This window comes from Aquarana catesbeiana, linkage group LG04, assembly GCF_042186555.1.
Source record: "Aquarana catesbeiana isolate 2022-GZ linkage group LG04, ASM4218655v1, whole genome shotgun sequence".
Taxonomy (NCBI): domain Eukaryota; kingdom Metazoa; phylum Chordata; class Amphibia; order Anura; family Ranidae; genus Aquarana; species Aquarana catesbeiana.
The window spans coordinates 211,275,443-211,302,868 of NC_133327.1; the positions used below are offsets into that span (position 1 = coordinate 211,275,443).

Below are 27,426 nucleotides of genomic sequence, written 5' to 3' on the forward strand. Positions count from 1 at the left end.
ATAAATAGCTTAGAAGGACCTGAAACTGGAGCATGCTCAGTGGATGTGGCAATGGCTGGTCTATACAATCTCAGGCTGCAGTGTGAACACAGACAAGGGGAGGAACAGTGAACCACAACATTAAACAGGTTTTTACAATCTTCAGAAAACCAACATTTAGTGGTAAAGTGAGCATACGCACAATGTAATATAGCAAGCATTGACAGCTAATAAGGATCTGGGTTTAATGACACTTTAACAAAACATAACCAAGGGCTTATGACCAATCCTGATTATTAAATAAGAAATACATGGCTGTTTGGTACACCATGCAATAGGTAAAGTAATAATCCACTTTGGATGCAGGACTACTAGCTTTTGAAGACTAGGATAACTAGCCATTGTAGAATGCAATATGAGTGAAAATCAACACAGCAAATTTCATGAGAGTGATCTAGAGTAGGGTCTCCAAACTTTATAAACAAAGGGCCAGTTTACTGTCCTTCAGACTTTACGAGGGCTGAACTGTGGCCATTGGAAGTAGAAAATATCCCAGCATTAGTGGGAGTAAACAATGCCCCATTTTTGGTGTCAGTGAGAGGAATTGAGGTCTATTGTTAGTGTCATTGAGTGGGAAGAATCATGCCCCATCATTGGTGTCACTAGGAGGAATTGTGGCCAATTATTGGTTCCATAGTTACATAGTAGGTGAGGTTGAAAAAGGACACAAGTCCATCAAGTCCAACCTATGGGTGTGATTATATGTCAGTATTGCATTGTATATCCCTGTATGTTGTGGTCATTCAGGTGCTTATCTAATAGTTTTTTTTAAACTATCAATGCTCCCGGCTGAACTCACCACCTGTGGAAGTGAATTACACATCCTTGCTGCTCTTACAGTAGAGAACCCTCTGTGCAGTCTAAGGTTAAACCTTTTTTCTTCTAATCTTTTCTTCTAATCTAATCTTAATGTCTTATTAGCTGCTTGCCAACCGCCCGCCGTCAAACGGCAGAATGGCTCCCCTGCACGAATCGCTATAGCTGTACAACAGCCGCTTTAAGGGGTATAGGGGGCACGCCACCATAGTACAGAGGAGCCGATGTGCATGCCCGGCGGCCACGATGTTCGTCGGGCACACGTGATTGCTCCTGACAGAGCCAGAACGAGGATCTGTTTGTGTAAACACACAAATCCACATTCTGACAGGGGAGAGGAGACAGATCGTATGTTCCTAGTATATAGGAACACCAATCAGTCTCCTCCCCCTGGCAGTCCCATCCCCCCACAGTTAGAACACACTGAGGGAACACATTTAACCCCTTGATCGCCCCCTAGTGTTAAGCCCTTCCCTGTCAGTGACATTTATACAGTAATCAGTGGCTATTTATAGCTCTGATAGCTGTATAAATGTCAGTGGTCCCAAAAAAGTGTAAAAAGTGTCCGATCTGTCCGCCACAATGTCACAGTCCCAATAAAAAATGCAGCTCGCCACCATTACTAGTAATAAATAAATAAATAATAAAAATGCCACAAATCTATCCCCTATTTTGTAGACACTATAACTTTTGCGCAAACTAATCAATATACGCTTCTTGTGATTTTTTTTTTTACAAAAATATGTAGAAGATTACATATTTGCCTAAACTGAGGAAAAAATGTTTTTTTTTTTTTTTTTAAATTTGGGATATTTATTACAACAAAAAGTAAATAATATTGTGCTTTTTTCAAAATTGTCACTCTTTTTTCGTTTATAGCGCAAAAAATCAAAACCGCAGAGGTGATCAAATACTACCATAAGAAAGCACTATTTGTGGGGAAAAAAAAGGTCATAATTTTTCACAAAAAATTGCCCGGTCAGGAAGGGGGTAAATCCTTCAGGGGATGAAGTTGTTAAATTCCCTTCCACGGAAATGTTTTATCCCTATTGTGGGGTCACCAGTTTGATATTTGTAATTTAAAATCATATCCCCTCTTAAGCATCTCTTCTCCAGAGAGAATAAGTTCAGTGCTCGTAACCTTTCTTCATAACAAATATACTCCAGTCCCTTTATTAGCTTTGTTGCCTTCTTTGTACTCGCTCAATTTCCAGCACATCCTTTCTGAGGACTGGTGCCCAGAACTGGACAGGATACTCCAGGTGAGGCCAGACCAGAGTGTTGTAGAGTGGGAGAATTATCGCTTTATCTCTTGAGTTAATCCTCTTTTTAATGCATGCCAATTTTCTGTTTGCTTTGTTAGCAGCAGCTTGGCATTGCATGCCATTGTGCCATCATCTACTAGGACCCCAGGTCCTTTTCCATCCTTGATTCCCCCAGAGGTTCTCCCCCCAGTGAATAGATTGCATTCATATTTTTGCCACCCAAATGCATTATTTTACATTTTTCCACATTAAACCTCATTTGCCATGTAGTTGCCCACCCCATTAATTTGTTCAGATCTTCTTGCAAGGTTTCCACATCTTGCGGAGAAGTTATTGCCCTGCTTAGCTTAGTATCGTCTGCAAATACAGAGATTGAACTGTTTACCCCATCCTCCAGGTCGTTTATGAACAAATTAAATAGGATTTGTCCCAGCACAGAACCCTGGGGGACCACACTTTCCAGCCCTGACCATTCCGAGTACTCCCCATTTATGACCACCCTCTGAACTCACCCTTGTAGCCAGTTCTCAATCCATGTACTCACCCTATGGTCCATGCCAATGGACTTTACTTTATACAGTAAACGTTTATGGGGAACTGTGTCAAATGCTTTTGCAAAATCCAGATACACCACGTCTACGGGCCTTCCTTTATCTAGATGGCAGCTCATCTCCTCACAGAATGTTAATAGATTGGTTTGGCCAGAATGATTCTTTATGAATCCATGCTGATTACTGCTAATGATACCGCTTTCATTACTAAAATCTTGTATATAGTCCCTTATCATCCCGTCCAAGAGCTTACACACACTATTGATGTTAGGCTAACTGGTCCGTAATTCTCAGGGCCCTTTTTTAAATATTGGAGCTACATTGGCTTTTTTTCCAATCAGCTGATACCATTACAGTCAGTAGACTGTCAGTAAAAATTAGAAACAATGGTCTGGCAATTACTTGACTCAGTTCCCTAAGGACCTCCCTAAGCCATCTGGTCCCAGTGACTTATTAATGTTTTACGTTTTCCAAGTCTGTTTCTAATTCTGTCCTCTGTTAGCCATAAGGGTGCTTCCTGTGATGTGTCATGAGGATAAACACTGCAGTTTTGGTTACTGAAGCCCCCTCATTCCCTCAAAGACTGAGGAGAAGAATAAATTCAATATATTTGTCATCTCCCCATCCTTTGTAACCAGATTTCCTTCCTCATTCTTTATGGGGCCAATATGGTCTGCCCTCCCTTTTTTACTCTTGATATACTTAAAGAATTTCTTGGGATTTTTTTTGCTCTCCTTCGCTAGATGTTTTTCGTGTTCTATCTTAGCCGCGCTATATGCACCCTTACATTTCTTGTTACATTCTTTGTAAACCCTGAATGCTGATGATGACCCCTCAGCCGTATATTTTTTTGAAGGCCTTCTCCTTTGCTTTTATATGCATTTTTACATTGGAGTTAATCCAATCAGGACTTTTGTTGGCTCTTTTAAATGTATTTCCCAATGGGATGCACTGGCTAATGCCCTTATTTAATATGCTCTTAAAGCAAACCCATCTCTCGTCCTTGTTCTTTGTTCATAAGATTTTATCCCAATTTATATCTTCTAGCAAGGTTTGTAAATTAGCCTCTCTGACGGTTTTCCCGAGTGTGGCTCGTGGGTTAAATTTCAGCACCATTAGCGGTAACCCCGAGCCACACTCAGGATTACATTGCAGGATCCTGGTGCGGTGTTACTTACCTTGTCCCCAGGATCCTGCGATGTCCCCCGCTGTGTCTGCAGGCTCTGTCTCCTCCGAAGCCTCTCTGTGCCAGGCTCCATTCCCTGCGAGCATTGCGACTCATGAGGGCGGAGCCTGACGGCAAATTTAAACAAAAATAAAAATCATAACACATACAGTACTGTAATCTTACAGATTACAGTACTGTATGAAATTATTTCACATCCCTTTTGTCCCCAGTGCTTTGTCCAATGCCCTGCATGCAGTTTTATATTATATATACTGTTCTTTCTGCCTGGAAACTGGAGATTGTCCATAGCAACCAAAAAGTGTCCCTTTACGTCAAAAGTGGCTTTAGACCAGCTAGAAAACAGCGATAGTAAATTAGAACACTTGCAGAATTGAGCGATAGTAAATCGTGGGGAAATTTATTTTATTATTATTATATTATTTTTTTTTTAAATTATTTATATTTATTTATTATATTATAATTTATGTTTTTGTGTTTCAAACTTCATCATACCCGGGATATCTACTAGACTCTTGGTGGACAGATTTAAATGTGCTATTGTTAAGAATTACAGGCCTACAATATAAAACGCCAAACTTCCATGCAAAATAATTTTTTTTGCTTTCAGCACCTAAAATCCGAAATAATCATACCGCCAGGGAGGTTAGAGAAGTTTGCTCTTTTGAAATTCAATGTCTTTGTATTCCCCTTATGTTTCCTATTTATGTGATTTATACTGAAGCTAACTGACCTGTGATCGCTGTTTCCTAAATTGCCACTTATTTCCACATCCGTGATCAGGTCTGTATTGTTGGTAATCATTAGGTCTAGTAACGCTGTGTTTCTAGTTAGTGCGTCTACCATCTGACTCATGAAATTGTCCTGCAAGACATTTAGGAACTGGCAAGCATTAGATAAATGTGTGGTTCCTTCCACCCAGTCTATGTCTGTATAATTAGAATTTCCCATTATGATAACACTTCCTTGCTGCTAATACAAATTGTGATAGGAGGTCCGTCTCCCCTCCTCCCTCGGGTTAGGGGGCCTATAGCATACTCCCAGTATTATTTTCCCCTTATGCCGCATACACACGAGTGGACTTTTCAGCATCAAAGGTCCGACGGTCTTTCCGTCGGACTTTCGACTGAGTTACGCCGGACTTTCGAACGACCGGACTTGCCCACACACGAATGGACTAAAGCCTGTTTGAAACTCCGTCCGTTTGAACGTGATGACATACGAAGGGACTAGAATAGGGAAGTTCATAGCCAGTAGCCAATAGCTGCCCTTGCTTCCTTTTTTGTCCATCGGACTAGCATACAGACGAATGGATTTTTCGACCGGATTCGAGTCCGTCGGAAAGATTTGAAACATGTTCCAAATCTAAAGTCTGTCTGATTTTCGACAGAAAAAGTCCACTGAAGGTCCGATGAAGCCCACACATGGTTGGATTGTCCGACGGATTTGTTCCGTTGGACCAGTCCGGTCGAAAAGTCCAGTCGTGTGTACACGGCATTAGTTTCATCCCTTTGGAGCTCTACCCATAAGGATTCCACCGCCTCCCTAGCTCCCTTAGTGATGTCATCTCTCACATTCACTTGTACAATATTCTTGATATACAGGCATATCCCTCCCCCTTTTTTACCCTCTCTATCCCTGCGATAAAGGGAATACCCTTGAATGGTTGCCAGCCAATCATGAGAGCTGTTGAACCAAGTCTCTGAAATTACCACAAAATCTAAATCCTCCTCGTGCAACAGTATCTCTAGTTCTCACATCTTATCCTCCAGGCTCCTGGCATTGGTGAACATGCCACCTAGTTTAGACCAGTTGCATACTGTCCTCTTATTGGGTGTTCCAAGATTGCAAATAGGACTTGTTACTTTACCTCGGGTTTATGTGCTTTAGTCAACCTACCACTAATACCCCCAATACTACCCTCTGTACTATGTTCCGAGCTGATTATCTCTACCTCTGAATCCTCCCCCCGTCACCTAGTCTAAAAGCCCCTCTAACTTTTCAGCCACTCCCAGCAGATCTGCACCCTCCTCATTTAGGTGCAGTCTGTCCCTTCTATAGAACTGGTGACTGACTGAGAAGTCAGCCCAGTTCTTCAGGAATCCAAACCCCTCCTTACTACACCAGCTCCTCAGCCACTTGTTTACTTCCCTAATCTCCCTCTGCCTTTCTGATGTGGCTCGAGATACTGGTAGTATTTCTGAGAATACTACCTTGGAGGTCCTTTTCTTCAATTTAGTTCCTAAGTCTCTAAAATCATTCTTTAGGACACTCCATCTGCCTCTGACTTTGTCATTGATGCCAATGTGCACCATGACAGCCGGGTCTTCCTCAGCCCCTCCCAGTAATCCGTCCACCAGATCCGTGATGTGCTGAACAGTTTGGTGCTTCAGGTCTTTGTCACAGATTTCCCTCTCTGTCCTTCTAAGAATTGAGTCCTCTACCACCAGAATCTGTCTTTCCTTTCCCTTTGCTTCCTCTGTGTGCCTCTGTGCTGGCCCCTGCCGTTCTCGGCTCTCCTTTAGTATGGAGGGTCCTCTCAGTGCTGACAGTTGCTTCCCTAGATTCAGAACCTGGACTTCCAGGGAAACAATGTGCTTACAGTTTGCACAGCAGTATTCGCCCTCGATCAGGTGATCAAGAAACGCATACATGCCGCAAGATGTACACCGAGTAGCATCTCCACACCTGCCAGGCATTTGCACCTACTAATTTAATGAGGATTGGGGATTATACCCTGTCCAAATTAACTAACAACTAGCTTCCTGACACTAATACTTAACAATACACAGGTACTCAACAATGGGGGGTCCGGTCTGGTCCTCTGCTTCCTGCTCACACACTCCCTCTCACTCCACGCTGTCCCAGCACTGACTTCCACAACAAAAACTCTGCAACAGCACCACCTTAAGGCTAAAGATTGGTGTCATTTGAAGGAACTGTGCCCCATCATTGGTGTCAGAGGATGAAATATTGCTCCAAGTACCAAATAAAAGCAAACAAAATGCTGCATCTGGCCCCTGGGCCACAGTTTAGAGACCACTGGTCTAGACAGATGGTGGAAATTGGTGCTTTAAATGATCTTGCACACATTTTTAATGCTCACAATTAAACAGCAAAATATTATGTGCAATAGACATTTATGTAAGTGTACTGGTGATTACTTGTTTTAAATGGCATTACCTTTGCTTACAACTTTGATACACATTGGTATTTTGCACTTAGCAACAAATATATGAGCATGAAAGCTTCTTCTAGCTGACATATACATCATTATGCTCTTTCTAGTGAGCGGGGAAACAGTCAACCAGTCAGGGATTTAATCAGGGTCCAAGGTGGATATATAGTGACCATTGAACCAGTAACATTTGCTACTTTTTTTGGACATGTTGTTATTCTGCTGTGTGTCACCTGTAAGAACATCTTTGAATAATAGACCACACCAATGCTGATTGTAAAGAATTTTTAAACCCAAGAAAAAATATATAATATTGTCCAGCATACCAGTCCTTAAATGTGGGGGCTGCATTCTTTTTCTTTGTTTTTACCTGGTGATCCTTCAAGTTAACCACTGTCTGCCCTGGGGTAACAACCTCACTCACTGTACTGTATCCATGTAGGAGCAGAGTTGTCACTCTAGGGCAGGAAGTATGTAAGTACAGAACACCTGTAGCCCACAGAGATAGCTAGAAACAATAACACTAACTCATAAGAGGGCAGCACATGTAGAAAGCACAGGAAGTTGTTAGCTCATGTTTTTGGCAGATCAACAGGTGTTTTTTCTTTTCATACAGGTATAATAAAATGCTTTCAATCACATTTTTAACAGATCAAAAGAGAACAAATAACATAAATTCATTGTTAGAGTTTACATACACTTTAAAATCTAAAAGAAAAAAGTTACATATTTTTGCTGCCCTAAGCAACCAGTGAAATCATTTTGACATATTTCCAATATGCACAAATAAAATGACAGGCAAAATTGCAGTTGTCTTTATAAACAGTACCATTTTCTTGTCTCTGGGTTTCATAAATCACCAATTGACCTTGTTTGTGAACTATTGAAGAAACAAATGAAGCATATTATATGGTTTCCCTTATGTAGAATTGATTTAAGTTATTTTTTACAGAATAACAATATATTGGTTTTATTTTGCAAAAAAAAAAAGATTGAAAAGTGTATATATCATTCAGCCAAGATTTCAGTTTCAGAAAAAGAGGCACTTGCATAAAAAGTCCCCAAGAGACTGAGAGATGCGTGTTTCTAATGTCAACAACATTTTAAACAGATACAGGCTTTCTATCTTTCATGTCATCTGTTGAAATCATTACCAGGATGATTGATCCAATACCTATGAGAAAGGCATGGCGATCTGTCGTTCCCAAGGGCCAAACATTTTACTACTTTTTATTTTTAAAGGTGAAGTCACAGAGGTGCTGAGTCTCTGATGTATCATTTATGTTCAGAAATAATTTATCCATTTGGGTTAGTAGAACAATGATTTTTAGGCCCATCTGTTACCCAGTGCTGATGCAAAATGAGAAAGAAAGTTGTTACAGATGATGAACAAAATAAACAGCGTTTTAATCTTCATCAGTGCCTGAGCAATGCGCCCTGAGTCACTTTAGAGGTCAGTGTCAACAGCTGGCTGTCTGGCTGCCTACCTAGCAATGTGATAGAATATTATCACATTTAACATCCGGCTGTTTGGTATAACTTTCGTAGTAATGATACTGACACGGCTGTTGGACATAAATGGGTCATCTTATTCTTGTAACATTTAACTGTACATAGAAGACAAACTTGGAACTAATTTGGTTGAATTTAAATGTAAAAAAACAGATGTTTTATTTAAAAATACAGTATATTAATACCTACTGTAAAGAAGTATATGGAAGTATGCATATTTGTGTGGAATTAAGAGAAGTTAACATGGATTAGTAAGTATTTTTTTTAAATAGAAATATAGGTAATGCTTACCTGCTCTGTGCAATGATATTGCACAAAAAGGCCACTTACCTTTAGACATGTGCACACTGAAATATTTTGTTTCGGAATTTCGGCTTCCTCCGAAAAAAAAATAAAAAATTAGTTACTCCCGAAATTCATTTTTATTTATTTTAGTTTAGTTCAAAAATGCATTTGTTTAAAATCCAAATTCATTAAGGTCAAATCTGTCAATTGAAGGCTTATGGTGTCTGTTGGATGTTCTAAGAAGATTTGAAGATTCTCATGTTCTGAGAAGATTCGACAAAGCAGCTAAACTGTACGACGCCGTGATCATACATTTGCAGTCGAATGCTCCATCCACAAGCTATAGTAGAATTCTAATGTTGTTTGACTAGTAATAATTATAATTATTAATAATTATTACTAGTCAAACAACATTGGAATTCTTCTATAGCCTATGGGTGGAGCATTTGACTGGAAATGTCCGCTCACAGCTCACATATTTTTTTAGATGCTTTGTCGAATCTTCATGTCTCTATAATGTTGAATCTTTTCTCTCTATGTCGAATAATCTTGGACTAATAAAGTTAGTTTAGGCACATTCAACCGCAGGTTCGATAGACACAGATCGCTATTTTCATTATCATGTTGATTCTTCTATCTATCTATATCGAACTGTTGTTGCAGCGATACAAAAATATCATGCATACAAAAATAAAGCATTTTTTTATTTTGAATCTTTCGGATTCTGCACGTTCATTATAATTTGTTAAAACAAACACTAAAATCCCTGAAATTTGGACAAAAATACATTCGGACGAAAACAAATGCACGTGTCTACTTACCTTCTCTACTGGCAATCCCCCACTGGAACTTTCAGCATCTATCTCCTCCAGGTGCTTCCTGTAGCAAGCCAGGTGATAAGAAGGCACTCCCAAACCATGCCATGCTCCTTTCCCCTCCTCACAGGAGTTTGACTGACAGCAGCAGAAGTCTGTGTCTGCACCACCCTCCAATTCTCTTGTGAAAGTAGGAAGTGAAGGGAAGCGGTGCTGGAGCTGGACACAGTGCTGGAGGGGAGATATGGAACCAGGTAGGTGTTTAGGGATGGCGGGGTATTAGGACAGTTAGTGTGGCTTTTTCATCTTACTGAAGAATATGCATTAAGGTAAAAAAAATTTAGACTTTAGAACCACTTTAAAGTGGATGTAAATCTGATTTTTTTTTTAACGAATTCTTCTACCTGTTACAGTAGAGGATGTCAAGTCATCTGTGCCCAGTCTTGCCACAAAGAGTTAATCCATCTCTGAGCAATCCTCTTGTCTTTTTGTAGTAAGAAAAAAACGACTCACAGATAAGTTTATGTCTCCAAATCCCCCACTGCTGTGACTGACATCTGATTTCTTTATCTCATGAACGAGCAGAGAGCAGAGAGAGTGTATTACAATTCCAGCTTCACATCCCCCTCCTTTCTTCTCCAGCTCTCCCAGGATTGGCTGCTCCACACCTCAGCTTGATTGGGCATGCTGAAGTCATGTGGTGCCTTTTCTGAGTTTTGACTGGATGTTACTCAAAACTCAGGAATAGGACAGTAGGAAAGTGTAGAGGTGGGTGGGGAGTCTTGTGACATCGTGACTCCACCCACAGAGCTCTGACAAAGAGATCCACTCACCGATTCCAGCAGTTTGTGGGGCTCCTACTGCTGAAGGGGGTGACATTTGCAAGGTAGGGATACACGCAGGAGGCTTGCATGTATATATACATTAATACTGTGCCATTAGTTTATACTGGTTGAGTGGTGGGTTTGCATTCACTTTAACTTTGATGTATACTTGGCTATTCTAGATCAAATCACATATGCACTATAAGTCCTCAAGGTCCAACAAACTTTTTACTAAAATAAATATCTTAGGGAGGGGGAGTCACCAGTGTAATGAATTACAAAAATCTAACATACAATAATATTATTCTAGATTTACCAGAAGCTTTACAATAGAAAAAACATTATTTAATATGCCTAATCTAAACACCAACTGGATTACATTTAATCTGTTATAAACAATTGCCATGTTTTTTTTCCATACAGTACTCGTTATCACCTTTATTCATTCTTTCTTGTATCTCAGTGCTTCTGGTCTCCTGGACTCACTTTCAGCCACTTCCTTTATGTATGTACCTGCCCCAGCATCAGCTATATATCATTGCTTAGAACCAATTTTCAGATAGTGACTACAGTGGACCATACCTAAGTAACGTGTATTGCCATGGCCACTTGTAGTCTCCACCAAAGCACATGTGACAGGGTGTCCACAAGGACACAATTAGGAGACAATTGTCACCACATAACAGGAAGTACCTCAACAAGGACCTGCCATGTTCATCAGGAATCATTTTAATGAAAGCTGAAGATTTTAATAAAATTTAAAACAATTTCTGAAACATTAATATGTTAATGTTTCTAGTAGATTTAGGTGATTGGGTTTGGACATGCTTTGATGTATGTATATTTAACAATGTGAAAAATGTCTCTTTTACAAAAGTATGTTTTAGAAAAAATAGTAGTTGTAGTAGTAATAAGAAGAAGAATAACTAATGATGTTTTCTTTATGTTTAAAGCATAAGTAACCTTCTTAGTAAAGTTTTTCAAAATGGAAAATTGGAAGATTGAAGCTAATAAAGGTGAAGTTCATGATGACATTACTGATTGTTCTAATATAGAAGATAAAAATAGGAAACTGCCTACAGATTGTCAGAACTTCAAGGGAACTATTTAAATTTTCTCTTGACTAGTCATCTTAAATTTTACAAACGCATCCTGAACAGATCCTCATGCTGCAATGAGCATCACTGTTAACAGCAACTAGAATTAGGATATTCTGTATGTTCACTGTACATTATTTGATGTCAAATTAGATTAATTCCTGTAAATACTGCTTTCTGTTTTTTCTGAGCAAAACCCCAAAACATTATCCATAAAAATTCTACTTATTTGATACCTATTTATCAAGAAGTAGAAAATTTAAATGCAAACCATTTCCTTTCCAATTATGGGGTCAATTACCATGTCTATAATAAATAAATCGAGTATGCCACTTGGTAGTAAAGTAAAAGAAATCAATAAGTTGGGGTAGGAGATTGGTCACATGTGCATCCACTACCCTCTTCCTTTATTCCTATCCTACTGCTTTACCTTCTAACTCCCCTTACTTTCCCTTCCACTCGACCCCCACCCCCAAATTTTTTTTATTCTTTATTTTCCTCCTCTTCTTTCTCCGGTTCCTTTTTCTCCCTTCTTCTTTTTGTTTTCTAGCAGAACTGACTCTTTTCCATCCCAGGTAATCCTTTTTAAATGTTTTTGACAGGGTATGACCAAGTCATTTGATTGGTTAACCATTATTCTATGCATATATATGTTACTTATTGTGTTTATGATCATAACCTTACATCCTGAACTGTTCATATTGGTTCTTTGTTCTCTATGTTCATTTGGCTTATAAAAATTCCCTTGGATTTGTGTATAATGCCATTGTAACAATGCCATTATTTTTTCTTTCAATAAAATACTTATGAAACAAAACAAAAAAAATAATATGTTAAACTATTTAATTTAGATTTTAGGGAATAAGGCAACCTCATTATTGAACAAGCTTTTATATGTTCAGCTTAAAGTATTTTTAACATTTATTAGATTGTGGCAAAACTGCTTCACCAAGCAATGCATTAGTAATGGATCCTGAACAAATTTAGGTAACTGAGAAGAGAGGAACCAATCCAAAGTAAGATTTTAAATATACAACACCAAATTAACATGAAGCAAAACTCCAGCCAAAAATAAAAACAAAATATTGGTAATGAAATAAAATAAAAAAACAGCATCTGCAATACTCGCCATTAGACATGAGCCTAACGACCCCCAGTTCGGTTCGCCGCAAAACTTTTGGACATTGCAAAAGTTCAGAACCGAATAACGAACCACATTGAAGTCTATAGGGCCCAAACTGGAAAAATCAAAAGTGCCAAATTTGAAGGCTTATATGCAAGTAATTGGCCATACAGTGGTTATGGGGTATGAGTATTGCCCTGGGGGGACATGTATCAGTAAAAACAAAGTTTGTAAAAATGATTTTTAAATGAGCAGTGATTTACTGTTGCTTAAAGTGAAACCATAAAAATTAGAAATAACAATGAAAAATTCCTTTAAATACAGTGCCCGGGGAGGTCCCCTTATTCTGCCTGTAAAGGGGCACATATGTACCATGTATAGAACCTGCTGCAGCAAAAATTACATTTATAAAGCCAAATAAATTATATTTTCCCTGCAAGTTTTCTTTATTTTGTAAACAACGGCTTAGGTATCCAGTCTGTATAAAGAGGCCACAATTTAGTGCACTCGGAACAAGATTAAATAATTTTTGGATAGATTCTGGTGCCTCTTTCACAGACTTTGGATAGAAGTAACAGGTGCAGACAAATTGGACTTTGGGTGTTGGTGGTGCCTTCACACCTTATTGAGGTACTCTTGATGAAAGCCAGAATTTGCTTTGCTGTCAAAAAATTATATGATATGCAACAGTCAAACGGGTGGAAAAATTGGTCTTTGGGTGGCGTGGTGCCTTCACACCATAGCCCTATAGAGGTACTCTTGATGAAAGCAAGAACTGGCCTTGCAGTCAAAAATGTAAATGACATGCACCTGTCAAACAGATGCAGAAAAATTGGTCCTTGGGTGTTAATTGTGCCTATGAAACCTACACCAAAAAATATCTTCCAGATTAAATCAACACCCACAAAGCTAAGCAGCCTAGACAGTCTTTTGTAAATTCCATATCCATAAAGAACTTAATCAATGACATCAGGGGCTTGATAGCTACTGCTAATCTAGAACTGATTCATTTTGATAAATGTCAGCCGGTCCATGGAGTCTGTGGACAGACGCTCTCTTTTATCTGTCACAAAACCTCCTGCAGCACTGAATGCCCATTTGTAAAGCAGGCTGGATGCAGGGCAGCCAAGCAGCTTAATTGCATACTGGGCAAGTTCTGGCCAGTGATCTAGTCTCATGACCCAGTAACCCAGTGGATCATCAACTGCAAAGCTGTCCATGTATGTTTTTGCCTCTAGATAATCTCCCACCATATGATGCAAATGTAGCCGATGGGATATGGAAGCTGACAGCCCTGGGCGCTGAGGAATAAAAATATTTTGAAAAGTATCACTGAGGCAGCTCCATCTTCACTGCTCCTCTCTTGACAAACAGAAGCCTCAAAACTACCAGAGCCTGGAAAGGCGTTACATAAACTCCTCTTTAAGGTGTCCTCAAGAGATTTCATCTTCTGCTCCCTCTGTGGGGATGGAATGAATTCCAAGAATTTCCCCTTAAAACGGTGGTCAAGGAGGGTTGCCAACCAATAGTGATCCTTCTTGATGCCACGTATTCTTGGGTCCTTTTTCAGGCTTTGAAGAATGAGGGAGCCCATGGACTGTAAGTTTGCAGAGGCATGAGAAGCAGGCTCCTTGGGGTCACTGAGGGATTACACTATCTGCCACAGAGAACCCAGAGTCAGTCACATCAGTCTCTGCACCAGAGGAGCTTCTCCACCAGGTGATGCTGTTTTGCAGGGTGCTGTTGGCTCAGTCTGCTGGGATCTCAGCTAGAGGAAACATCAAGCCTGGGCCTGTCCTGCAGGCTTCTCCCTCAGCCCCCATGCAGTGGGTGGGGGGAGATGAAGGTGGTGGCTCTCCAGAGGCACTGAGGCCTACTCCATGTGCTCAAGCTGCAATGGATCCTGGGCTTGTCCCTATGCAAGAGGAGTCCTTACCAGTCCTCCAGGATAGAGTGGTGAACAGACTTTGCCGCATTGTTAAAGAGGAACAGAAACTTTCTGTCATGACAGAAGATCTCAAGAAAAAGAAATCTCTGCAAAGTAAGTCTGGGAATAGTAAGAGGGAAGACTCCAAGCTGAAGTCTCTGGAAGAGGCACTGAGAAAGCAGGAGAAGTTGGTTGCTTCTTTGAAGGAAAGCACCGGTGTGTTAAAAGAAAAGTGTAAGAATGAGGAGAGATGCCAACAGATGAAGGAGAGTGCCTGTGCCAGTACCAGCCAGAGGGTGAATTCCACAGTAATGGCGACAGTATGGATGGGGGGTAAGGAAGTGGCTTCACATGGTGGCCCCAGTACTACCCCTGTCTCAGGATCTGTTGCACCCGAGTCAGTATCTGCCCCCCTCCCTCCCCAGCAGCCTGGGTCATCTCAGGAGGAGGTTGAGGAAAATGGCGGATTGCTGCAGACCATTATAGAAATGGAATCTCTCTTAAATGGCACCAATCCATCAGATGAAGATCATGGGAATGCAGGCATGTATCCAGACAGAGGAGTTTCTGCTGACTGTGAGGAGTCCGACATGGACATTAACAGTGCAGAGCAGGAATGTCGCATGAACATTGAAAATGCAGAGCAGGAATGTCGCATGACAAACCAGATTTCAGAGGTTCCTATGCAGCCAGTTAATGTGTCATCTGTCCCAGTTATGAACTATGCTAAGGCTGTGTTTGGACAAAGTCATGCTGCTGCTGGTGGAAGGGAGCCTGTTGTTTGATTTTCACCTAACGCACCATCTTCCATTAAACGCAGGAATGTGGTGCAGCTCAGGTGGGAGGGGGACGATGTTCCACCTATCAGGAGGATGGTTGTGGATAAGATCCTAGCCATGAGATTTAAGGTAGAGGATATTTATGTGCTTATCAGTCCGGCTGGTTCCTATGAATATGATTTATCATTTGTGCGTCCAGAGTCGCTGGATCTGTTTTGGGAGCGGTTTAAGCATGTATATAGGGACCAGCCAGACTGGAAGGGGCTCTCACGTCAGCGCTTGATTAAGAATGTGACTATCCTGACAAGGAATGAGTCTATACCCCCCGATGATTTATGGGTCTGGTTGAGGATGTTTGGTGAAACATTGTGTCCCCTAAAAAGATTGAGGATGATAGAGGAATCTGGACGGGTGGGTGGTCAGTGTCAATGAGGTTGAGTGTGCGTGGGAATGTGGTCCAGCATTTGCCCTCCTCTGCCTTTATTGGTAGAGATAGGATTACTGTCTTCTACCCTGGTCAACCTAAGCTGTGCCAAAAATGTGGAGTCAAGGGACATTTCTCCTCTAAATGTCCAGAACAGAAGTGTTCTTTGTGTCAGGAACTGGGGCATCTGGCCAGGGACTGTAACATCGTTAAATGTAACCTATGTGATAAGGTTGGTCACCCTTATAGCCGGTACCCTGAAGCATTGCACAATAAGTCAGAGTTAGTGGAAGAATTTTTCCATCTGGATAGAGAAGAGTCTGGGTTGACGGAGGTTGTACCAGGGGATCCTAGTGTCTCTGTCCCATCAGAATCTGTGAGGCCCTCTGTGGTGTCAGTGTCCCCCCAGTCAGTGTCAGAAAGTGTGGTTGTCAAGTCTGTGTCTGCACCTATTGTTTCTCCTAGTGTAGCGAAGGCAGCGGAGGGTGCTGAACCAGCATGTATGATGGTGCCAACCCCTCCTGCTCGGTGTAGCAAAAGTGCGGGGGGGTGAGGGATGGATTGGATGATGGTGGAGGGGGAGGTGGGAAGGGCATGAGGGTGGCTGTTGCAGAATGCAAGGTGAATGATGTGGAAGTCGGGGTGAATGATGTGGAAGTCGGGTGAATGATGTGGAAGTCTGGGTGAATGATGTGGAAGTCAGGGTGAATTATGTGGAAGTTGGGGCGAATGATGTAGGGGGAGGGGTTAATGGGGGGTTTTAAAATCACATCCTGATGGCGATTAAATCTCAAAATGTTTCTTAGCCTGGATTGTGTTTAAGTTGAGGTTCGGGGTTTGTAGTTGTCATTAAAATATGTTTCTTTCTATGTAATCTTGTCAGGAAATGGTTTTCTTTACTTGCTGATGTAAGCACACTTGTTTTTGTTTAGTAGTTGTTTATTTTTGTGTAAATATGTTTTTATTAATGAACTGTTTGTTTGTGTGATTTTTTTTAATAAAAAATTTACAGTATCTGCCACGTACTAAGTTGGAACCAAGGGTTCTGAGGATGGAAAACCATCTGTTAAGGGTTGATGTATGTCTTCCCCTGCTTTAAAGCCTCCAAAAATGCCAGAATCCTCCTCCACCTCCTCCCTTCCCTCTTGTGTGTTGTATGGCATCGCAAGACTGTCTCATTAGGTTATTGCTTTTGTACACTTTTTTGGTTAATGGGTAGGGGTACTATGTACCAGATACCCATTCACATAGGTGGGCAGGCTCCCAGATTCAGGTAACCCCCCCTACCCACAGACCATGACAGCTACAACCCAGGGTTGTTGAAGAGGCCCTTGTCCCCATCAACATGAGGCCAAGGTGCACTCACCACCCCATGTTGAGGGCATGTGGCCTGGTATGGTTCAGGAAGGGGGCGCTCACTCGTCCCCTCCCCTTTCCTGACCTGCGGGGCTGCATGCTCAGAAAAGGGTCTGGCATGGATTTTGGGGGGGGAGCCAACGCCATTTTTTTCTTTATTATTTCAATAGCCGGATGCTGTTAATTGTAACTGTGAGTCATTTTAAATGAGATTTGACTCTTTTTTTTCTTTAGAAAAGTCATTGTTGCTGTAGCATGTTATAAGCATGTTACAGTTGCTCCACTTTACAGGCACATTAGGGGAACCCCCAGGCACTATATTTAGCCACTTGCTGACAAGCCACCGCACTTATGCGGCGGCAGGTTGGCTCTCCTGCGTGAACCGACGTTGGTCCGTGCATGTGAGATTGCAGGCGCGCGCCTGTTACAGGTCAGCAGATTGGCTGTACACAGAGGCAGAACAGGGATCTGCCTTTGTAAACAAGGTAAATCCCCATTCTGACATGGAAAATCTCAGAGATCTGCTGTTCCCAGTGATCAGGAACAGCGATCTCTATTATGTCCCAGGCAGCCCATCCCCCTACTGTTAGAACAAGCTGAGGGAACACATTTAACCCCTTGATCGCCCCCTAGTGTTAACCCCTTCCCTGCCAGTGTCATTTATACATCGATCAGTGCATTTTATAGCACTGATCATTGTAATAATGTCACTGGTCCCCAAAAAGTGTCATTTAGGGTCAGATTTGTCTGCTGCAATGTCGCAGTCCCGCTAAAAATTGCAGATTACCAGTAAAAACAGTAAAAAAAAATGAAAGCCCCTAAATCTATCCCATAGTTTGTAGATGTGATAACTTTTGCGCAAACCAATCAATATACACCTATTGCAATTTTTTTTACCAAAAGTTTATAGAATAATACATATTGGCCTTAACTGATTAATAAATTCTTTTTTTATTTTATTTTTTGGATATGTATTATAGCAGAAAGTAAAAAAAAAAATTTTTTTTTCAAAATTGTTACTTTTTTTGTTTATAGCGCAAAAAATAAAAAACGCAGAGGTGATTAAATACCACTAAAAGAAAGCTCTATTTGTGGGAAAAAAAGGACATCAATTTTATTTTGGGTACAACGTCGCACAACTGCAAAATTGTCAGTTAAAGCAACGCAGTGTCGTATTGCAAAAAATGGCCTTGTCATTAAGGGGCAAATCCTTCCGGGGCTGAAGTGGTTAAAGGAATTTTTCATTTTTATTGTTGTACTTTTAGCATAAATAAAATCACTGCTCCTGAAAAAAATATATATTTTTTTCATATTGATATATATCCCCCAGGGCAGTACCCAGACCCACATACCACTTTTATGGCCAATTACTTGCAAATAAGCCTTCAAAATGCCTTTCCTGTTTGGCTCATATAGACTTCAATGGGGTTCACCATTCGGGTTAGAACATTTCCCTTGTTTGGGAGTTCTGCTGCAAACTGAAGAGTGGGGTGTTCGGCCCATTCCTAATAGAGATTTGACAGCACAACAAGCTGCAGCACTGTGCCCTGTCCTGCATCCTTCCGACTTACAAGCAGAGTTACCCAGTGTGCTGTTAACGAAATATAGCGTCCCTGACCATGCTTGCTGGAGCACGTTTCAGCAGTAATTTTGACCTTGTAGCTGACCGCTGTGCCCAACGATGCCACAACATTACTTTCCACGTGATGATACAGAGCTGGAATGGTTTTACGTGAAAAGAAATAGTTACTGGGAACCTGCCATTGTGGTACAGCACATTTTTTTTTGGCTGCAGCAGATGGGGTAGAGAAATTTGTTTGCTATAGTCTACAGTTGGTGGTGTGCTACTGGCAGACATGCTGCAAGGATCTGTGACACCCTTCGCTATACCATCATGCCTGTCAGTGGAGGCTGCTGAGAGGTCATGGGGTAGACAGGAAGGTTGAGGAGTAAGGAGGAGCAGAATTGTGTCCCTCCTTGTTGGCCTTCCAGACATGTTTGGGGGGAGGGGGCGCTTATTAACAAAATGTAATTAAGATGTGGAAATGTGTACATTGATGCACTTTAATCAATGGAAAGTGGTGTTTGGTGCACTTTAACTTGAGTACTTACTACAAAAACACACTCCATTGACACACTACAATATACTGCAGTAAAACTGCACTGACGCACTGCAATATACTGTGGTAAACTTGCACTAATGCACTGAAATATACTTCACTGAAATATACTGCATTAAACCTGCAATAACACACTGAAATATACTGTTTTAACTGTGCACTAATGCACTGCAATATACTGCAGTAAACCTGCAATAATATACTGAAATATACTGCATTAAATGTGCAGTAATGCACTAAAATATACTGCGTTAAATGTGCATTAAAGCACTGCAATATACTGCAGTAAATGTGTACCAACGCACTGAACAATACTGCGTTAAACATGAACTACCACACTACAATATACTGTGGTAAACCTGCAATATACTGCATTAAATGTACATTAATGCACTGCAATATACTGTGGTAAGACTGCAATAATGCACTGAAATATACTGCATTAAACGCACACTAATGCACTGCAATATACTATGGTAAACCTGCAATAATGCACTGAAATATACTGCGTTAATTGTGCACTAACACACTGCAATATACTGTGGTAAACTTGCAATAATGCACTGAAATATACTGCGTTAAACATGCACTAACACACTACAATATACTGCGGTAAACATGCAATAAGGCAGCTAAATATACTGCATTAAATGTACGCTAATGCACTGCAATATACTGTGGTAAGCCTGCAATAATGCTCTGAAATATACTGCGCTAAATGTGCATTAACACATAGCAATATACTACGGTAAATGTGCAATAATGGACTAAAATATACTGCTTTAAATGTGCACTAACACACTGCAATAACGCACTGAAATATACTACGTTAACCATGCACTAACACACTTCAATATACTGTGGTAAACCTGCAATATTGCACTAAAATATAATGCGTTAAACGTGCAGTAATGCATGCAATATACTGTGGTAAACACAAATAATTAACGCTTTATAGCAATAATAAATAAATAAATGAATATAATACAAATATACAAAATTAAATATCCACACACTTATAAAAAGTAATAAAGTGCATGTGCAAAATTCAAACAAAACATGCACTGTGACAAAAGATAAATGCACATATAAAGTCCATTATGCTTGCGAAGCAAAAATCTTGTGATGGTGCTCCAAATGTAGCAAGGTGACATCAAACTTGTGCTCCCCCATGTGAATCTGCTCACCTGAGGGTGTGTGCCCGCACACAATTTTGGTGAAGACACGCTTGTGAACCACCCCTGGGTTCTGTGTAAATGGAGCTCTATGGGATCCTGGGATGTCCCAACACTATGTACATATAAAAGATAAGGTCTAAATGGTGTTTTATCATTTAAAAACGTTATTTAAAAACATATTGTAGGGTACTCACATAGTACAGGTGCTAAAGCGCACCAATCTATAGCAGATAAAATCAGATGAAATAGCTTGTCCCTCCGCAGCAATCAAGCCAACTGCCTCCTACACCATCCTGTCTCCTCCCCAACGCGTGTCAACACAGGGATTAGTCATGTGTCTTATTTATGTTCATTTGATTAGCATGTACGTGTGAGTTTGTAAGCAGCGCCAGCAGCTGAATCAATTAGGAAGGTCATTTAGGAATCTTTTTGGTTTGCTCACAAGATCTTTTATTAATTTATTGATATACTGTGTTAAACCTACAATAACGCACTGAAATTTACTGTGTTAAAAGTGCAGTAATGCACTGCAATGTACTGTGGTACACATGCAATAACCCACTGAAATATACTGCGGTAAACCTGTAATAATGCACTGCAATATATTGTGGTAAACGTGCAGTAACACACTAAAATATACTGCAGGAAACCTGCCCTGACAAACTAAAATGACACTAAAGTAAAAATTAACGGTCGCACTGCACTGCAATATCACTAGATTCACACTAAACTAATACTTCACACTCACAGTAGAATCACAATAGTACACTATAGCACTCTAACTCACTAGTAGCACTGAACATTGTCCTGTTCTATCTCTCTCCCCGCCCATATCACACTGAAAATAGCTGCAACGGGAAGAATATTTCTATAGTGCGGGGTGGGGCTAAGAGAAGTGAGCCTTGGTTGGATAGAGTCATCATGACAGTGTCCAATCATGGCTCTGACAGTGCTATGTGCCCTGATTGGGCAAAGCTTTCATTGTTTAAGCCAATCATGACTTCCAATGCATTGTGTGGTGGTGCAGTGCATTGTGGTGGGTCGAACCGCTCGTGCTCTGGTCGAACTGTTCACCCAACTCTACTCAACATCAGTCTAGAATTGTCAGCGCAGTTCTTATTCCCTGGGTCCTCTGGTTTGGATGATAGTCAGCATCATTCAACTCCAGTCCTCTAAGCTCTGGCTGTCATTGGTCCACCCCTAAAGCCCAGTACGCACTAGTAGTTTTTTTTCATTCAACCCAGCATGGCTGAATCAAACAAAACCTGACAGCTCAGGAGAAGCCACTGTACTAACTATCCAACATTAGTGCAACGATAATCCCTGCTGTTCTATTATGTGCTGACAGGGGGACAACCCCCCACCAGAACCCTCAGGTCAGCACTCTCAGCCATTGGGAGCCTATCGGCAGACATTTTTCAGTCATCCCGTAGACGTCCTGATGACGAAACGCGTAGGGCGTGGCCTAATCTGTGCTTCCCAACATTACTTACCTACCACAGCTGAAGGTTAACCGTGACTGTTTTCTACTTTGCTTGATTCATACTGTGAAATTGTGAGTACCTCTCCATTTGTTTAAATAAACCTTTTTACAAAACGATTTTACACTATGGGCACTCCTTCTCTCTTTTCATATGATACACCACGATCCTGAGTTTGCCAGAGACTGCCATACAGTGGCGCAAAACTGTAACTGCCTGATACCCCTGCAGGGGTGAAGTGATCTGGTGAGTGGCTGCACTTTTAGAGCACGGATTCTCAAATAACCGAAGGATTATAATCACAACATCACATGCACTAAGATACTGCACAAGATATACACCAAGATACTGCACCAATAAGGATTTAAACGAATCTGACAGAATGTTTATTACACAATAAGGACTTCTTTGAACTTGAGAGCACGCTTGCACTTTATTAGGAGTGAATTTTGGATATTTTTCAGTTCCTTTCACCACCGTCTGACCTCCCACACTCTCCCTTTCCCCCTCTCCCTCCCCCTCTCACTCCCCCTTCCCCCCCCCTCCCCCTCCTCCCACACCAAATGCCATTTGAAATATAAACCAGCAACACTATGTATGGAGTTTGATACCACCATTATTATTTTATATATATATTTATAGTTTGTTCAATATTGTGAAATATTTTTTAAAGATACCACCATCTGATACCCGTACGTCTTGTTTAAACTTGTTTAGGAATATATACCTGTACTTCTTGTTTAAACTAGGAATATACAAACACGCAGGTAGGGAACCATCAATTAGATAAAGGAACAGCGCCATACCCTTCTACCACACCAATCCACTCAGCTGTCCCCATTTAGGGTGACTGCATGTTGGGCGGCAGCAGTTCCAAAAGATTCACCAATACATTTCCATTTCCACTGCGCGGGTCCACTATTCTTTTCATTTTTCAGTCATGCCCCTTTGACCGACTCCAGTACACACAGGCCAAATGTTGGCAGGTTTCTATTGAACCAGTCAATGCCATCCAACATTTGGCCCATGTGTACTAGGCTTAAGCCTCTGATTGGACAGTGAAAAAGAAGCAGCACAGTGATGAGGTAATTTCTTTGTTGCATTGTTTTCTTCTGCTATCAGCATGCTGCTTGTCAGCACATAAACGCATTGGCTCTTTGTGCTGCTTTTTCCTCTCTCACTCAGTTTTGCTGGACTGAGAGTGAGAGTTTAACCCCAAGTCACAATAAGGTATTTACTCTACCAGACTAAATTAATATTCTGACCAACTGAATTAATGAACACCCAAATACTGGACACAAATAAACACGTGTGCAAAACACAGCTTCAAATCAGATATCAAATCAGTGTGAAATCATATTTACTTGGACTTTACAGGTGTTAAAGTTAAAGTGTTACTAAACCCACAACAGTAAAATCAGTCTGTAAATGCAGCATAGCATGCTTGTTATACTCACTGTGGAACTTAAGGGGTTATTCCTCTGCATTGTGTAAAAAGGTTGTTTTTATCCTGTATGCATAGATCCTTCCCTCCCTGCACTGTCTATCTGGGGAAGGCCAGCTAACACAGGCAGAGTAGCCGACCTGCACATGCTCAGTTGTGTCTTTTATACCGGGGAGAACTTTTACTTGTTGATCAGAGCTAGCCAGGTCACATGATATTGACATCACATGTGTGGGCATGTATATAGGCTGCAGTGGAAATCTCCTCCTTCCTGAACGCTCAGCACTGGAGAAACTCTGCAGTTTATCATGTAACAGTGTAATACAGATAACCCAAACAGGTATACAGTAGAAGTATTTTAATGTAAAAAGATGATTTATAAAAATAGATGATTTATAAGCTGTGGGTACTGTGGGGGGGAGATGAACTATTGAACTACTACATATTATTGGGTTTAATAACACTTTAGAATAAATTAGAGAAGCATAGTCATAAATGATGAATCAGTATAATTGAATAACATGATGATATGTTTCAGTATTTGGAGTTGGTGGGATAAATCCTTATGATAATGACACAACAGCGATCCACTCCAAGGAGTGCACTGCCACCATAAGAAAAACTTGCTTACCAAATAGCAAGAAAAACCAGGCATGTGGCTATAGCCCAGCCAAGGCCTTTACTTGCACAGAAGATCTTAGGAATAAATAGCACTGGATGGATGGCTGCAATGATTTCCCACACACCGGCACCACTGTAAAGTCCGTGGTCATCTCGTTCAGCAAAGGACCCAAAAAGAAAGAACTGGTGCTGGTCCAGTGCCCCTTTTTTAGTTTTCATTCCTCCTTACCTTCATGTGACTCAAACCTTTGGCTTCTTGTCACAAGTCTTTATGTACAGAAAGCTCTAATACAAGTTTGGGTGACACATGTCTGTATATCATTCTTGTTTTCAACTTACAAGAGCTTACTTTTTGCTCAGTCGTTCTCTTTGTCTACTAGCTCCTGCTACCTCCTTTAATATTCTATGTGTAAGTCCATCCCTTCTGGAACTCCGGTTTCTCCAGTTTTCTGAGAGAAGAAGCTATGAATGATATTTCTGGCATTATACGTTAATGATTTCATTCATTGTAGACATGAAATCACTAGGGGTTGGCAGGCAGCTGGTGAAACTATAGAGAACCAAAGGCGTGAAATTGGAAGAGAATGGTGACTATCTGGTGGTGCTGTAAAGAAGCCACATAAATTAAATGAATGGATTAGGAAAGTGTAAGGTTACTCAATGACATAAAGCAGTGGTCTTTTGAGTCCATTATTCATTTAAATTTTTAGAAAAACAATTTGCACAAAAAAACTAACATCACACAAATTGATCTATTGTCCTACAAGTTTTGCTTTACTTGAGTAATAGTTTTATATGTACACTTTCCCATGTTAAAATATGAATAATTGAACAATACCAAACAATACAAATGTATGTTCCTTGTGACTGGGAGCATTATTTGATACTATATGGCACCCTCACATGTATATTTTGTAAATGTATGTTTTTCTTAGTGAAGAGTCTTTCACGTCTATGAAACAATAATTTATACATGGCCTTATACATAGCCTCACTGAGGAATCAGCCACAAGTCTGGAAATTATTGACCTATGTCTATAAGAAGTCTAATTGGGAACCGTGCACAGTTATTAACATATGATTGCAGATAAAGGATTTTGTTCCCTTTTTGGCCAGGGTTCTGCAGCCTGGTATTAAAAAAAATCTGTAGTCTGTCCGTAAACAGCAGCATATGAAATGCCAAGAATGATTTAGGAGTGTCGCAGGCCTATGTAAGGATGGCCATAGATAAGCTTAAAGCTTGTCGAGAATGACTCTGGGACTTACTACAATATTTATGCCAATTTGTATGACAGAGAGATGCAGCATGTAGGAGGTGTAAGTTTCATTTCACTCTGTCCATAGAAAAGGGAATGATGGACTGTCTGTCAAAAAGAGATTTTAAAAAAAAATCTGAAAATATTTTTATGAAATAACAATAGTTTCAAGTGAACAGAAACTCTTAATACTGTACCTATAGACAGTGTGACTGTAACGAGTCATTCTTAAACTAATCACAGTGCTTGCTTTTATCTGAGTATATATCACCAAAGTGGAGCTCAGTGTCATTCCAGACATTTTATTATGCACCAATCACTTAAATTCTACTACTACTGAGTTCCAAAAGCTAGACTGAGGGCAGGCAGCTAAATACACAATTGATATATATATATATATATATATATATATATATATATATATATACAGCACAGAAGATCGGGGTCACTCCTGAATGTCCTTCATATGCAGGTTGACGTGGTTGGGCCTCAGGTACAATTTTCATTTTCAGGGTGTATTTATAAGTGGTGTCATTAATGTGGCTGCATATGCCTTATCTCGTTTTAATTTCCGGCATTTCTTCCTACAGCATCCAGAAGCAGATCTGGTGGGCAAGCCAGTTCCACCATTTTCCCTGTTAATGTTGGATTAGACACACTCAGACTGCAGGCTACCAACCTGGTGAAGGCGTCACTATCAAGGAACACTCTCAGGGTGTACAAGACGGCATGGAGGTGTTTTTGTAGTTTTATGTCGCTCTATCCTTGTAATTGGGTTGGGGATGTCAAGTACATGATGGCTTTCACGGCCTGTTGTAATGGCAAGTTATCCCTTTCATTCAATACCATCAAGTTATACCTTTGAGATATTCAGCACTTGGCGCTTAATAATCCTGACAGACATAATCCTGACATCCATTTCTGCAGCTCATCCCATTAAAGCCATGTTAAAAGGTATCCAGAAGAGTCAGGGACAGGCACGGTTGACTTGTATGCCTATCTTCAGCCAGATCTTCCGTGGGCTAGCAGATTTGTTGTCTCTTTCACCCTTTGGGTTAGGTCCCAGCCTTGTCCTCAAAGCGGCTGTTTTCTTAAGTTTCTTTGGTTTCCTCAGACACCCGGGGAGGTGTCCCAGGCTGGCCACAATGCACCTGTACTCCTCAAAGGTAGTCTCACCAGGTTACCTGATTATTTTTCACTTCAACTCCCCAACAACAAAAACCGTCAGACAAGTCAGGGTTTCATGATCAACTATTACAAAACCAAAGCTTTCTGGTGTTTAGTTGATGTCCTGGAACAGCTCTCCTCCACGTTCCCAGCGGCCCCTCTCAATAGCCCTTTACTCCCTTTCCCCATGCAGTCTCTTGCTTCCAGTTAGTTCATCTCACATGTCAGAATTTTGATTGCTAAGTTGGGGTTAAACCTGAAACAGTTTCCGGTCATTCCTTTAGGATCAGGGTGGCGTCCGCAGCTTCCAAGCAGAGGGTCCCAACCCATTTCCTCAAAAACATGGGGTGCTGGCAATCGTCCTGTTACAGTCGTTACATTTCTGATCCCCACATAGAAGTTAAACAAGCTTTTACAACTTTGCTGGACTAGTTGTTTGTTATGTTTCTCTTAAACTTCCATTAAACTTCTCATTATTGTACCTAGTTTGTGTCTTTTTTGCCGTCTTTTAACCACTTCAGCCCCAGAAGGATTTACCCCCTTCCTGACCAGAGCACTTTTTACAATTTGGCTCTGCGTCGCTTTAACTGCTAATTGCGCGGTCATGCAATGCTGTACCCAAATTTTGCGTCCTTTTGTTCCCACAAATAGAGCTTTCTTTTGATGGTATTTGATCACCTCTGCGTTTTTTATTTTTTTGTGCTATAAACGGAAAAAGACCGAAAATTTTGAAAAAAATATATTTTCTACTTTTTGTTATAAAAAAAATCCAATAAACTCAATTTTAGTCATACATTTAGTCCAAAATGTATTCAGCCACATGTCTTTGGTAAAAAAATACCTCTCAGCAAATAGCTTGGGGTGTCTACTTTCCAAATGGGGTCAATTGGGGGGGGGGGGTTGTGCCATCTGGGCAATCCATGGCCTCCGAAACTGTGATAGGCAGTGAGGAGTGAAATCAAAAATTTACACCCTTAGAAAC

General features: G+C 40.6%; 1 long non-coding RNA gene across 2 annotated transcripts in view; it reads left to right on the forward strand.

Annotated features, from left to right (window-relative positions):
- LOC141139734 (uncharacterized) overlaps nucleotides 1–26,929 on the forward strand; it is an 82,435-nt gene extending 55,506 nt beyond the window's left edge. For both annotated transcript variants that reach the window (XR_012243797.1, XR_012243796.1), the window contains exon 4: nucleotides 25,868–26,929. This is a non-coding gene — a long non-coding RNA (uncharacterized lncRNA). The remainder of the gene's footprint in view (nucleotides 1–25,867) is intronic.
- The last annotated feature ends 497 nt before the right edge of the window (nucleotides 26,930–27,426 follow it).